Below are 13,505 nucleotides of genomic sequence, written 5' to 3'. Positions count from 1 at the left end.
AACGATAAGATCTTTGTAGAATATGTAGGATCCAATATGGGCATCCAGGTCCCACTATTGGATATTGACCGAGGAGTCTCTCGGGTCATGTCTACATAGTTCTCGAACCCGTAGGGTCTGCACACTTAAGGTTCGACATTGTTTTATGCGTATTTGAGTTATATGGTTGGTTACCGAATGTTGTTCGGAGTCCCGGATGAGATCACGGACGTCACGAGGGTTTCCGGAATGGTCCAGAAACGAAGATTGATATATAGGATGACCTCATTTGGTTACCGGAAGGTTTTCGTGCATTACCGGAAAAGTTTCGGGCTCATCGGTAGTGTACTGGGAGTGCCGGGAGGGGTGCCGAGGACCATCAGGAGGGGTGTCACGCCCCAAGTGGTCTCATGGGCTATAGGAAGAGATAAACCAGCCCCTAGTGGGCTGGAATAAGTTCCCACTAAGGCCCATAAGGTTTGAGAAGGGAAAAACACAAGGTGGAAAGAGTTTCCAAGTGGGAAGGTGGAATCCTACTCCAAGTAGGATTGGAGTAGGACTCCTCCACCTCAAATTTCGGCCAAACCTTGAGGGTTTGAGGCTGCCTCCTCCCCTCCCTCCCTCCTATATATACTGAGGTATTAGGACTGATTTGGGACAACTTTTCCAAGGCAGCCCGACCACATACCTCCACGGTTTTACCTCTAGATCGCGTTTCTGCGGAGCTCGGGCGGAGCCCTGCCGAGATTAGATCACCACTAACCTCCGGAGCGCCGTCACGCTGCCGGAGAACTGATCTACCTCTTCATCTCTCTTGCTGGATCAAGAAAGCTGAGATCATGGTCGAGCTGTACGTGTGCTGAACGCGGAGGTGCCGTCCGTTCGGCACTAGATCGTGGGACGGATCGCGGGACGGTTCGTGGGACGGTTCGCGGGGCGGATCGAGGGACGTGAGGACGTTCCACTACATCAACCGCTTTCACTAACGCTTCTGCTGTGCGATCTACAAGGGTACGTAGATCGGAAATCCCCTCTCGTAGATGGACATCACCATGATAGGTCTTCGTGCGTGTAGGAAATTTTTTGTTTCCCATGCGACGTTCCCCAACAGTGGCATCATGAGCTAGGTTCATGCGTAGATGTCTTCTCGAGTAGAACACAAAAGTTTTTGTGGGCGGTGATGTGCGTTTTGCTGTCCTCCTTAGTCTTCTCTTGATTCCGCGGTATTGTTGGATCGAAGCGGCTCGGACCGACATTACTCGTACGCTTACGAGAGACTGGTTTCATCGCTACGAGTAACTCCGTTGCTCAAAGATGACCGGCGAGTGTCGGTTTCTCCAACTTTAGTTGAATCACATTTGACCGAGCAGGTCCTTGGATGAGGTTAAATAGAAATTCATATATCTCCGTTGTGGTGTTTGCGTAAGTAAGATGCGATCCTACTAGATACCCATGGTCACCACGTAAAACATGCAACAACAATTAGAGGACGTCTAACTTGTTTTTGCAGGGTATGCTTGTGATGTGATATGGCCAACGATGTGATGTGATATATTGGATGTATGATATGATCATGTTGTAATAGTTAATATCGACTTGCACGTCGATGGTACGGCAACCGGCAGGAGCGATAGGGTTGTCTTTAAACTAACGTTTGTGCTTGCAGATGCGTTTACAATATTGCTAGGACGTAGCTTTAGTAGTAATAGCATGAGTAGCACGACAACCCCGATGGCGACACGTTGATGGAGATCATGGTGTGACGCCGGTGACAAGAAGATTGTGCCGATGCTTTGGTGATGGAGATCAAGAAGCACATGATGATGGCCATATCATGTGACTTATGAATTGCATGTGATGTTAATCCTTTATGCACCTTATCTTGTTTAGAATGACGGTAGCATTATGAGGTGATCTCTCACTAAAGTTTCAAGACGAAATTGTGTTCTCCCCGACTGTGCACCGTTGCAACAGTTCTTCGTTTCGAGACACCACGTGATGATCGGGTGTGACAGACTCAACGTTCACATACAACGGGTGCAAAAAAGTTGCACACGCGGAACTCTCGGGTTAAACTTGAGGAGCCTAGCATGTGCAGACATGGCCTCGGAACACATGAGACCGAAAGGTCGAGCATGAATCGTATAGTTGATATGATTAGCATAGAGATGCTTACCACTGAAACTATTCTCGACTCACGTGATGATCGGACTTGAGATAGTAGATTTGGATCATGTACCACTCAAATGACTAGAGAGATGTACATTTTGAGTGGGAGTTCTTAAGTAATATGATTAATTGAACTAATTGTCATGAACATAGTCTAATGGTCTTTGCGAATTACGATGTAGCTTGCGCTATAGCTCTACTGTTTTTATATGTTCCTAGAGAAAATTAAGTTGAAAGTTGATAGTAGCAAACTTTGCAGACTGAGTCTGTAAAACCAAGGATTGTCCTCGTTGCTGCGCAGAAGGCTTATGTCCTGAATGCATCACTCGGTGTGCTGCACCTCGAGCGTCGTTTGTAGATGTTGTGAACATCCGACATACACGTTTCTGATGACTACACGATAGTTCAGTACAAAATACTTAATGGCTTAGAAGCAAGGCGCCGAGGACGTTTTGAAACATCACGGAACATGAGAGATGTTCTAAAGAGATGAAATTGTGATTTCATGCTTGTGCCCTTGTTAAGAGGTATGAGACCTCCGACAAGATTCTTTGTCCATGAAGTAAAGGAGAAAAGCTCAATCATTGAGCGTGTGCTCAGATTATCTGAGTACCACAATCGCCTGAATCAAGTGGGAGTTGATCTTCCAGATAAATAGTGATGGTTCTCCAAAGTCACTGCCACCAAGCTGTGAGAGCTTCGTGATGAACTATAACATGTCAAGGATAGATACAATGATCCTTGAGCGATTCGCGATGTTTGACACTACGAGAGTAGAAATCAAGAAGGAGCATCAATAGTTGATGGTTAGTAAAACCACTAAGTTTCGAGAAAGGCAAGGGCTAGAAGGGATACTTCGTAAAACGGCAAAGCAGTTGCTGCACTAATGAAGAGACCCCAGATTAAACCCAAGCCTGGGACTAAGTGCTTCTGCTATGAGGGGAGCGGTCACTGAGGCGGAGCAACTCTAGATACTTGGTAGATAAGAAGGCTGGCAAACGTCGAAAGAAGTATATTTGATATACATGATGTTGATGTGTACTTTACTAGTACTCCTAGTAGCATGAGGGTATTGGATACCGGTTCGGTTGCTAAGTGATTAGTAACACGAAATGAAAGCTACGGCATAAACGGAGACTAGCTAAAGGCGAGGTGACGATACGTGTTGGAAGTGTTTCCAAGGTTGATATGATCAAACGTCGCACACTCCCTCTACCATCGGGGTTGGTTTCAAACCTAAATAATTGTTATTTGGTGCTTGCGTTAAGCATGAACATGATTGGATCGTGTTTATTGCAATACGATTATTCATTTAAATAGAATAATGGTTACTCTATTTGCTTGAATAATCACCTTCAATGGTTTATTGAATCTCGATCGTAGTGTTACACATGTTCATGATATTGGTGCCAAAAGATACGAGGTAATGATGATAGTACCACTTACTTGTGGCACTGCCGCTTGAGTCATGTTGGTATAAATTGCATGAAGAGGCTCCATGCTGATGGATCTTTATACTCACTTGATTTTGAATCACTAGTGACATGCAAATCATACCACATGAGCAAGGCCTTGTTTTCATTGAGATGAAACAAGATAATAACTTGTTGGAAGTGATACATTTTCATGTATGCAGTCCAATAGGTGCTGAGGCACGCAGTGGATATCATTATGTTCTTCCTTCAATGACGATTTGAGCAGATACAAGAGTATTTACTTAATGAATCACAAGTCTGAAATATTGAAAGGTTCAATTCTGTTTCAGGAGTGAAATTCGTCGTAACAAAAGGATAAACTGTCTACGATATGATCATAGAAATGAATATTTGAGTTACGAGTTTTGGTACGCAGTTAAGACAATGTGGAAATTGTTTCGCAGTTCATGCCACCTGGAACATCATAGTGTGATGATGTGTATGAACGTCATAGCCATGCACTATTTGGTATGGTGCATGCTATGATGTCTCTTATCGAATTACCACTATCGTTTATGGGTTATGCATTAGAGACAACCTCATTCACTTTAAATAGGGCACCGCGTATTTCCAGTGAAATGACACAGTATAGACTGAGGTTTAGAGAAATCTAAACTGTCGTTTCTTGAAAGTTTGGGGCTTCGACACTTATGTGAAAAAGTTTCAGTCTGATAAGCTCGAACCCAAAGCGGATAAATGCATCTTCATAGGATATCCAAAACAGTTGGTACATCTCCTATCTCAGATTTGAAAGCAAAGTGTTTGTTTCTAGAAACGGATCCTTTCTCGAGGAAAGGTTTCTCTCGAAAAAATTGAGTGGGAGGGTGGTAGAACTTGATGAGGTTATTGAACCATCACTTCAACCAGTGTGTAGCAGGGCGCAAGAAGTTGTTCCTGTGGCGCCTACACCAATTGAAGTGAAAGCTGATGATGGTGATCATCGAGCATCGGATCAAGTTACTACAAGCCTCGTAGGTTGACAAGGTCGCGTACTACTGCAGAGTTCTACGGTAACCCTGCCTTGGAGGTCATGTTGTTGAGCAATAGTGAACCTATGAGTTATGGAGAAAGCAATGGTGGGCCCGGATTCCGACAAATGGCTGGAAGCCATGAAATCCGAGAGAGGATCCATGTATGAAAACAAAGTGTAGACTTTGGAAGAACTACTTGATGGTCATAGGACTGTTGAGTAAAGATGGATCTTTAAAAGGAAGACAGACGATGATGGTGATAAGTCACTATTAAGAAAAGCTCGACTTGTCGCAAAGATGTTTTCGACAAGCTCAAATAGTTGACTATGATGAGACTTTCTCACTCGTAGCGATGCTAAAATTCTATTAGAATTATGTTAGTAGTTGCTGCATTATTTATGAAATATTGCACATAGGATGTCAAAACATTGTTTCCTCGACGGTTTCCTTGAGCAAACATTGTATGTGATACAACCAGGAGGTTTTGTCGATCCTAAAGATACAAGCAAATATGCAAGCTCCAGCGATCCTTCAATGGACTGGTGCAGGCATCTCGGAGTTGGAATATACACTATGATGAGATGATCCAAGATTTTGGGTTTGTACAAGGTTTATGAGAAACTTGTATTTCCAAAGAAGTGAGTGGGAGCACTATAGAATCTCTGATAAGTATATGTGGTTGACATATTGTGGATCAGAAGTAATGTAGAATTTCTGTAAAGCATACAAGGTTGTTTGAAAGGAGTTTTTAAAAGGAATGCCTGGATTGCGTTACTTGAACATTGAGCATCAAAGATCTATGGAGATAGATCGAAAGCGCTTAATAGAAGTTTCAACAAGATGCATGCCTTGACAAGTTTTTGAAGGAGTTTAAAATAGATCAGCAAAGAAGGAGTTCATGGTTGCGTTGTAAGGTGTGAATTTGAGTAAGACTCAAAACCCGACCCCGGTAGAATAAATAGAATAGACGAAGGTCGTCTTCTATACCTTGACCGTAGAATCTGAAGTATGCCATGCTGGGTACCGCACCTGATGTGTGCCTTGACTCAAAGTCTGTTGAGAGGTGCAGAGAGTGATCCATGATTGAATCACTAGCAGCGGTCAAAATTTATCCTTAGTAACTGATGGACTAAGGAATTTTTCTCGATTATGGAGGTGGTTAAAAAGTTCATCGTAAAGGGTTACGTCGATGCAAGCTTTGACACTAATCCGAATAACTATGAGTAGTGAAACGGATTCGTATAGTAGAGTAGATATTTGGAATATTTCCGAATAGCACATAGTAGCAGCATCTATAAGATGACATAAAGATTTGTAAAGAACGCACGGATCTGAAAGTTTCAGAACCGTTGACTAAAACCTCTCTCACGAGAAAGACGTGATGAGACCCTAGAACTATATGGGTGTTGGATTCGTTGAAATCACATGGTGATGTGAACTAGATTATTGACTCTAGTGCAAGTGGAAGACTGTTGGAAATATGCCCTAGAGGCAATAATAATTAGTTATTATTATATTTCTTTGTTCATGATAATCGTTTATTATCCATGCTATAATTGTATTGATTGGAAATACAATACTTGTGTGGATACATAGACAAAACACTGTCCCTAGTAAGCCTCTAGTTGACTAGCTCGTTGATCAAAGATGGTCAAGGTTTCCTCGCCATAGGCAAGTGTTGTTACTTGATAACGGGATCACATCATTAGGAGAATCATGTGATGGACTAGACCCAAACTAATAGACGTAGCATGTTGATCGTGTCAATTTGTTGCTACTGTTTTCTGTGTGTCAAGTATTTGTTCCTATGACCATGAGATCATATAACTCACTGACACCGGAGGAACGCTTTATGTGTATCAAACGTCGCAACGTAACTGGGTGACTATAAAGATGCTCTACAGGTATTTCCGAAGGTGTTCATTGAGTTAGTATGGATCAAGACTGGGATTTGTCACTCCGTATGACGGAGAGGTATCTCGGGGCCCACTCGGTAATACAACATCACACACAAGCCTTGCAAGCAATGTGACTTAGTGTAAGTTGCGGATCTTGTATTACGGAACCAGTAAAGAGACTTGCCGGTAAACGAGATTGAAACAGGTATGTGGATACTGACGATCGAATCTCAGGCAAGTAACATACCGAAGGACAAAGGGAATGACATACGGGATTATATGAATCCTTGGCACTGAGGTTCAAACGATAAGATCTTCGTAGAATATGTAGGATCCAATATGGGCATCCAAGTCCCTCTATTGGATATTGACCGAGGAGTCTCTCGGGTCATGTCTACATAGTTCTCGAACCCGCAGGGTCTGCACACTTAAGGTTCGACATTGTTTTATGCGTATTTGAGTTATATGGTTGGTTACCGAATGTTGTTCGGAGTCCCGGATGAGATCACGGATGTCACGAGGGTTTCCGGAATGGTCCAGAAACGAAGATTGATATATAGGATGACCTCATTTGGTTACCGGAAGCTTTTCGTGCATTACCGGAAAAGATTCGGGCTCATCGGTAGTGTACTGGGAGTGCCGGGAGGGGTGCCAGGGACCATCAGGAGGGGTGTCACGCCCCAAGGGGTCTCATGGGCTATGGGAGGAGATAAACCAGCCCCTAGTGGGCTGGAATAAGTTCCCACTAAGGCCCATAAGGTTTGAGAAGGGAAAACACAAGGTGGAAAGAGTTTCCAAGTGGGAAGGTGGAATCCTACTCCAAGTAGGATTGGAGTAGGACTCCTCCACCTCAAATTTCGGCCAAACCTTGAGGGTTTGAGGATGCCTCCTCCCCTCCGTTCCTCCAATATATACTAAGGTATTAGGGCTGATTTGGGACTACTTTTCCAAGGCAGCCTGACCACATACCTCCACGGTTTTACCTCTAGATCGCGTTTCTGCGGAGCTCGGGCGGAGCCCTGCCGAGATTAGATCACCACCAACCTCCGGAGCGCCATCACGCTGCCGGAGAACTCATCTACCTCTCCGTCTCTCTTGCTGGATCAAGAAGGCCGAGATCATCGTCGACCTGTACGTGTGCTGAACGCGGAGGTGCCGTCCGTTCGGCACTAGATCGTGGGACGGATCGCGGGGCGGTTCGTGCGAGGGTTCGCGGGTCGGATCGAGGGACGTGAGGACGTTCCACTACATCAACCGCGTTCACTAACGCTTCTGCTGTGCGATCTACAAGGGTACGTAGATCGGAAATCCCCTCTCGTAGATGGACATCACCATGATAGGTCTTCGTGCGCGTAGGAATTTTTTTCCCATGCGACGTTCCCCAACAGATGGTGCTGATGAAGATGTTGATGAATATGCCTCCCCTTCGACGAGAGGAGTGTTAGTGATGACGAAGGCGACGATTTGCCTCTCCGGGAGGGAAGTTTCCCCGGCAGGATCGTCCTGCCGGAGCTCTAGATTGGATCTGCTCAAGTTCCGCCATGTGGCGGCGGCGAAACCACGAAAAAGCTCCCGAATGATTTTTTTTTCTAGAACCAAACCCTTCATATAGAAAAAGATGGGGCCAGTGGGCCGCCAGGGTGCCCACAAGCCCTGTTGCCGCGGCCAGGGGGTAGGCCGCGGCAACCAGGCTTGTGGGTCCCTGGTTGCTCCCCGCTGACACTTCTTTCGCCCAGTATTTTTTATAAAATCCAAAAAAAACCACGTTGATTTTCAGGACATTTGGAGTTGCGCAGAATAGAGCACTCAGACTTGCTCCTTTTCTAGTCCAGAATTCGAACTGCCGGTATTCTCCCTCTTCAAATAAACCTTGCAAAATAAGAGAGAAAAGGCATAAGTAAGGTTCCACAATGTATAATAACAGCCCATAAAGCGATAAATATCAACATGAAAGCATGATGCAAAATGGACGTATCAACTCCCCCAAGCATAGACCTCGCTTGTCCTCAAGCGAAAACCAAGACCCAAAACATGTCCACATGTTTAGGGATGAAGGTGTCGATAAAACAAAATACAGACATGAGGGCATCATGATCACACATAGAACAACAATGCATCATAGAGATTCTTATGGGAAAGTAACAATTCCTTCACGAAGCAAAGTATGAAACAAAAACCTTACCGAGAAGTAGCCAACAACAGTCCATAGTCATTGGAACAATTGCAATTTATCATATTATTAGAAAGAGTCCAATAAGAGCTTGTAAGGCAAATCCACATACTCAATCATCTCTTTTGTTTTCCACAATTGTTACAACTCACGTGGTACTCATGGTATTGAAGTTTCAGTTGGACACAGAGAAAGATAGGGGATTATAGTTTGCCTCCCAACCATTTACCTCAAGGGTAAGTCAACAATAATAAAGCATAAGTACTCAGCTCCAAGTTGAGATATGAATATAGATCCTTCCCAAGCATATGACGTTCACCAAGAAAATGGCTAAGTAAGGAATTGGTGAAGATCACCATGACTCTTACATGGGAAAAAAGTAAAGGTACAAGATAGGCCCTTCGCAGAGGAAAGCAGAGGTTATCATGCGCTTTTGAGGTTTGGATGCATGTCCTCTTAGTGCAGAGGAACGTCACTTTATATTGCCTCCTGTGATAAAGAACTTTATTATGCACTCTGTCGCTTTTATGTCTTCCTCATCACAGGTTCGTACAAAGCTTATTTTGCACACACTAATAGATCATACATATTAGAGAGCAATTTTTATTGCTTGCACCGATGACAACTTACTTGAGGGATCTTATTCAATCCATAGGTAGGTATGGTGGACACTCATGGCAAAACTGGGTTGAAGGTGTATGGATGCACAAGTAGTATCTCTACTTGGTGCGGGATTTTTGGCTAATATGAGGTGGAAGCAATCATCACATGCTAAGGGATCTCTAATCATATAACATTGTTTGGAACTAAGCAAACACAATTCATTATGTTGTCTTCCTTGTCCAACATCTACTTCTAGGCATGTAATAGTTTGGTGAGTGCTCACAATTATGGAAAGTGTCTAAGATGATATATTTATATGTGAACCTCTCTTTCCTTATTACTTCTTATTAATTCCAACAATGACTGAGGTCTATGTTGTTCTACTCTCAACAAGTTTCAATCATCATACTTGTTATATGTGAAGCTATCACTTTCCATAAGATCATCTCATGATCTTTCATGCTATCGTTCTTTTCATACTTTTGATCACGGCACAAAACAAAGCCCTTGACGAAGATACTCTTTATTATATAGCACGCAAGCTCGAATACATCGGGGGAGAGACAAAAGTAAAAGACTCAAACTAAAACACTAAAGACTTATTCTACTAAGACAAGAAATAAAAACTGAAAAGGAAAGAACTAAAACAAAGGTAAAAGCAAAAGATATAAAGGTGATACGATACAAGGGCAACTCCCCCAAGCTTGGCAAAAGCCAAGGGGATTGCCCATACCAATGCTTAGTTGTCTTACTTTGGTGGTGATGGTGGTGGTGTTGTCGGAGTAGTCTTGAGCTTGTCCAATTTCCACTTGAGCAAAAAGTTCTGCTCCCTCAGATCGTCATTTTCCTCCTCAAGCTTCAACACTCTATGACAAAGTTCCTGCTTACTCTCCTGCAAGAAACGGGAAGGGATAAACAATTTCTTAGGCTTCTTCCTTTGGTCAGGGAGGCTTGACTTCTTGAACTCCATGTGAGTGTGTACAGGTTGGGGTAGAGGAGCCTCCTCTTCATCGGAACTCGTTTGTTCCTTCCCCTTGGGCTCATAATCCTCTTCCTCATCGGTGGTCCATCCATAAGGTTCCAAGTCCCCAGTAATCCTGGAGTTAGCACGATCATTGGCCACATAGATCTCTTCTTCTGAATCTTGAGAAGACATCTTGACCTAAATCTGCGGCAGACAACAGGCTCGAAACAAAAACAGAGGAAAACCGCGCAATACGGAGATCAAAACCCTCGGGCGTATATATAATGATTTTTCTGGACCAGAAGGAGTGCTCCACAAGAAAACGGAGTCCGGGAGGCCCACGAACTGCCCACAAGCCCTGTTGCCGCGGCCAGGGGGAGGCCGCGGCAACGAAGCTTGTGGCCGCCTCGTGCGCTCTTCGGACTGCTTTTTATTTTTCTAATTTTCCATAAATTCCAAAACGGAGAAAATTTCCTATTGGAAAAGTTTCGGAGTCCAATTACTTCCCAAAACAGATACTTCTTGGTTTTCAGGGTCTGAAACAGGCTGATAAACATCCCTTATGTACTCCTCTGGAGTTATGATATTGATGTTATTGGTCTCAACATTTATGGGAGTACCAGAGATATAATGCTTGATTCTTTGCCCGTTTACCACTCTAGGAAAATTGCATTCCGTGTTATTGATTTTGATGGCATCGGAACGATATACTTCGTCGACAATGTAAGGACCTTCCCATTTAGAGAGGAGCTTGCCGGCGAAGAATCTCAAACGAGAATTGTGTAGTAGGACATAGTCACCTACATTGAACTCTCGTTTTGGTATTCTTTTATCGTGCCATCTCTTAACCTTTTCCTTGAACAACTTGGCATTCTCATATGCCTGGGCCCTCCATTCATCTAGTGAGCTGATATCAAACAACCGCTTCTCACCGGCAAGTTTGAAATCAGAGTTGAGCTCTTTGATTGCCCAATAAGCTTTGTGTTCAAGCTCAAGAGGTAAATGACAGGCCTTACCGTATACCATTCTGTACGGTGACATGCCCATGGGATTCTTATAAGAAGTCCTATAAGCCCATAGCGCATCGTCAAGTTTGCTAGACCAATTCTTCCGAGATCTATTGACGGTCTTTTGTAAGATCAATTTGATCTCCCTATTACTCAACTCCACTTGACCACTAGACTGAGGATGTTAAGGAGATGCAACTCTATGGTTGACATCGTACTTAGCGAGCATCTTGCGCAAAACACCATGAATGAAGTGTGAACTGCCATCAGTCATCAGATATCTAGGGACTCCAAATCTTGGGAAAATGACTTCTTTAAGCATCTTAATAGAGGTGTGGTGATCAGCATTCTTAGTGGGGATAGCCTCTACCCACTTAGTGACATAATCCACAACAACTAAGATGTGAGTGTACCCATTGGAACTCGGGAAGGGTCCCATATAATCAAAGCCCCGGACATCAAATGGTTCAATGACAAGTGAATAGTTCATAGGCATTTCCTGACGCTTACTGATGTTCCCTATTCTTTGGCATTCGTCACAAGACAAGACAAACTTACGGGCATCCTTGAAGAGAGTGGGCCAATAGAAACCTGATTGCAATACCTTATGAGCAGTTCTGCCCCCAGCATGGTGTCCTCCGTAGGCCTCGGAATGACACTTCTGCAGGATCTGTCCCTGTTCATGTTTAGGCACACAACGTCTAATGACACCATCTACTCCTTCCTTATAAAGGTGAGGATCATCCCAAAAGTAGTGTCTCAAATCAAAGAAGAATTTCTTCTTTTGCTGGTAGATGAAACTGGGTGGTATGTATTTGGCTACGATATAGTTTGCATAATCAGATACCACGGTGCACTATGTGAAGTGCGGATGACATTCAATTGCTCATCAGGAAAGTTGTCATCAATAGGTCGTGGGTCATCAAGGACATTCTCCAGCCTAGACAAGTTATCTGCTACAGGGTTATCAGCACCCTTTTGGTCAACGACGTGCAGATCAAATTCCTGTAGTAGGAGAACCCATCTGATTAGCCTAGGCTTAGCGTCCTTCTTCTCCATGAGGTACTTAATAGCAGCATGATCAGAGTGAATAGTGACTTTGGAGTCAACTATATAAGATCTGAACTTTTCACATGCAAACACGACTGCTAAAAACTCCTTCTCCGTAGTGGCATAGTTTCTTTGGGCACTGTCTAGAGTTTTACTAGCGTAGTGAATGACATTCAACTTCTTGTCAACTCTTTGTCCTAGAACAGTACCATCGGCATAATCACTAGCATCGCACATGATTTCAAAGGGCAAGTTCCAATCAGGTGGTTGAACAATAGGTGCGGTTATCAAGGCCTTCTTAAGTATTTTGGAAGCTTTCTCACAATCCTCATCAAAAACAAAAGGAACATCCTTCTGCAAGAGGTTGGTAAGAGGCCTAGAAATCTTAGAGAAGTCTTTAATGAACCTTCTATAGAAACCAGCATGACCTAGGAAACTTCGCATACCTCTGATATCTGTGGGGCAAGGCATTTTCTCAATTGCATCAACCTTAGCCTTATCAACTTCAATGCCTCTCTCAGAGATTTTGTGTCCTAAGACGATGCCTTCATTAACCATGAAGTGGCACTTCTCCTAGTTCAAGACGAGGTTGGTATCTTTGCATCTCTGTAAGACTCGATCAAGGTTGATGAGGCAATCGTCAAAGGAAGAACCATAGACGGAGAAATCATCCATGAAAACCTCAACAATCTTTTCACAAAAGTCAGAGAATATAACCATCATACATCTTTGAAAGGTGGCTGGTGCATTGCACAAGCCAAAAGGCATGTGTCTATAAGCAAAGGTACCGAAGGGGCATGTGAAGGTAGTTTTCTCTTGATCAGATTGTGCAATAGGTATTTGCGAGAAACCTGAATAACCGTCTCGAAAGCAGAAGTGTGTGTGTTTAGATAGCCTTTCTAGCATCTGGTCAATAAACGACAAAGGATAATGGTCTTTCCTAGTTGCCTTGTTCAGTTTTCGGAAGTCTATCACCATCCTATAGCCAGTAATAATCCTTTGCGGGATTAGTTCATCCTTATCATTAGGAACGACGGTAATACCTCCCTTCTTAGGTACGCAATGTACTGGGCTTACCCAATCACTATGAGCAACAGGATAGATGATTCCTGCTTCCAGAAGCTTTAATATTTCTTTTCTCACGACCTCCTTCATCCTCGGATTTAATCTCCGTTGATGATGAGCAACTGGCTTAGAATGAGGATCGGTTTTAATCTTG

This window comes from Hordeum vulgare, chromosome 7H (assembly GCF_904849725.1).
Source record: "Hordeum vulgare subsp. vulgare chromosome 7H, MorexV3_pseudomolecules_assembly, whole genome shotgun sequence".
In the NCBI taxonomy this organism is placed as follows: domain Eukaryota; kingdom Viridiplantae; phylum Streptophyta; class Magnoliopsida; order Poales; family Poaceae; genus Hordeum; species Hordeum vulgare.
This window is presented reverse-complemented; position numbering follows the sequence as displayed.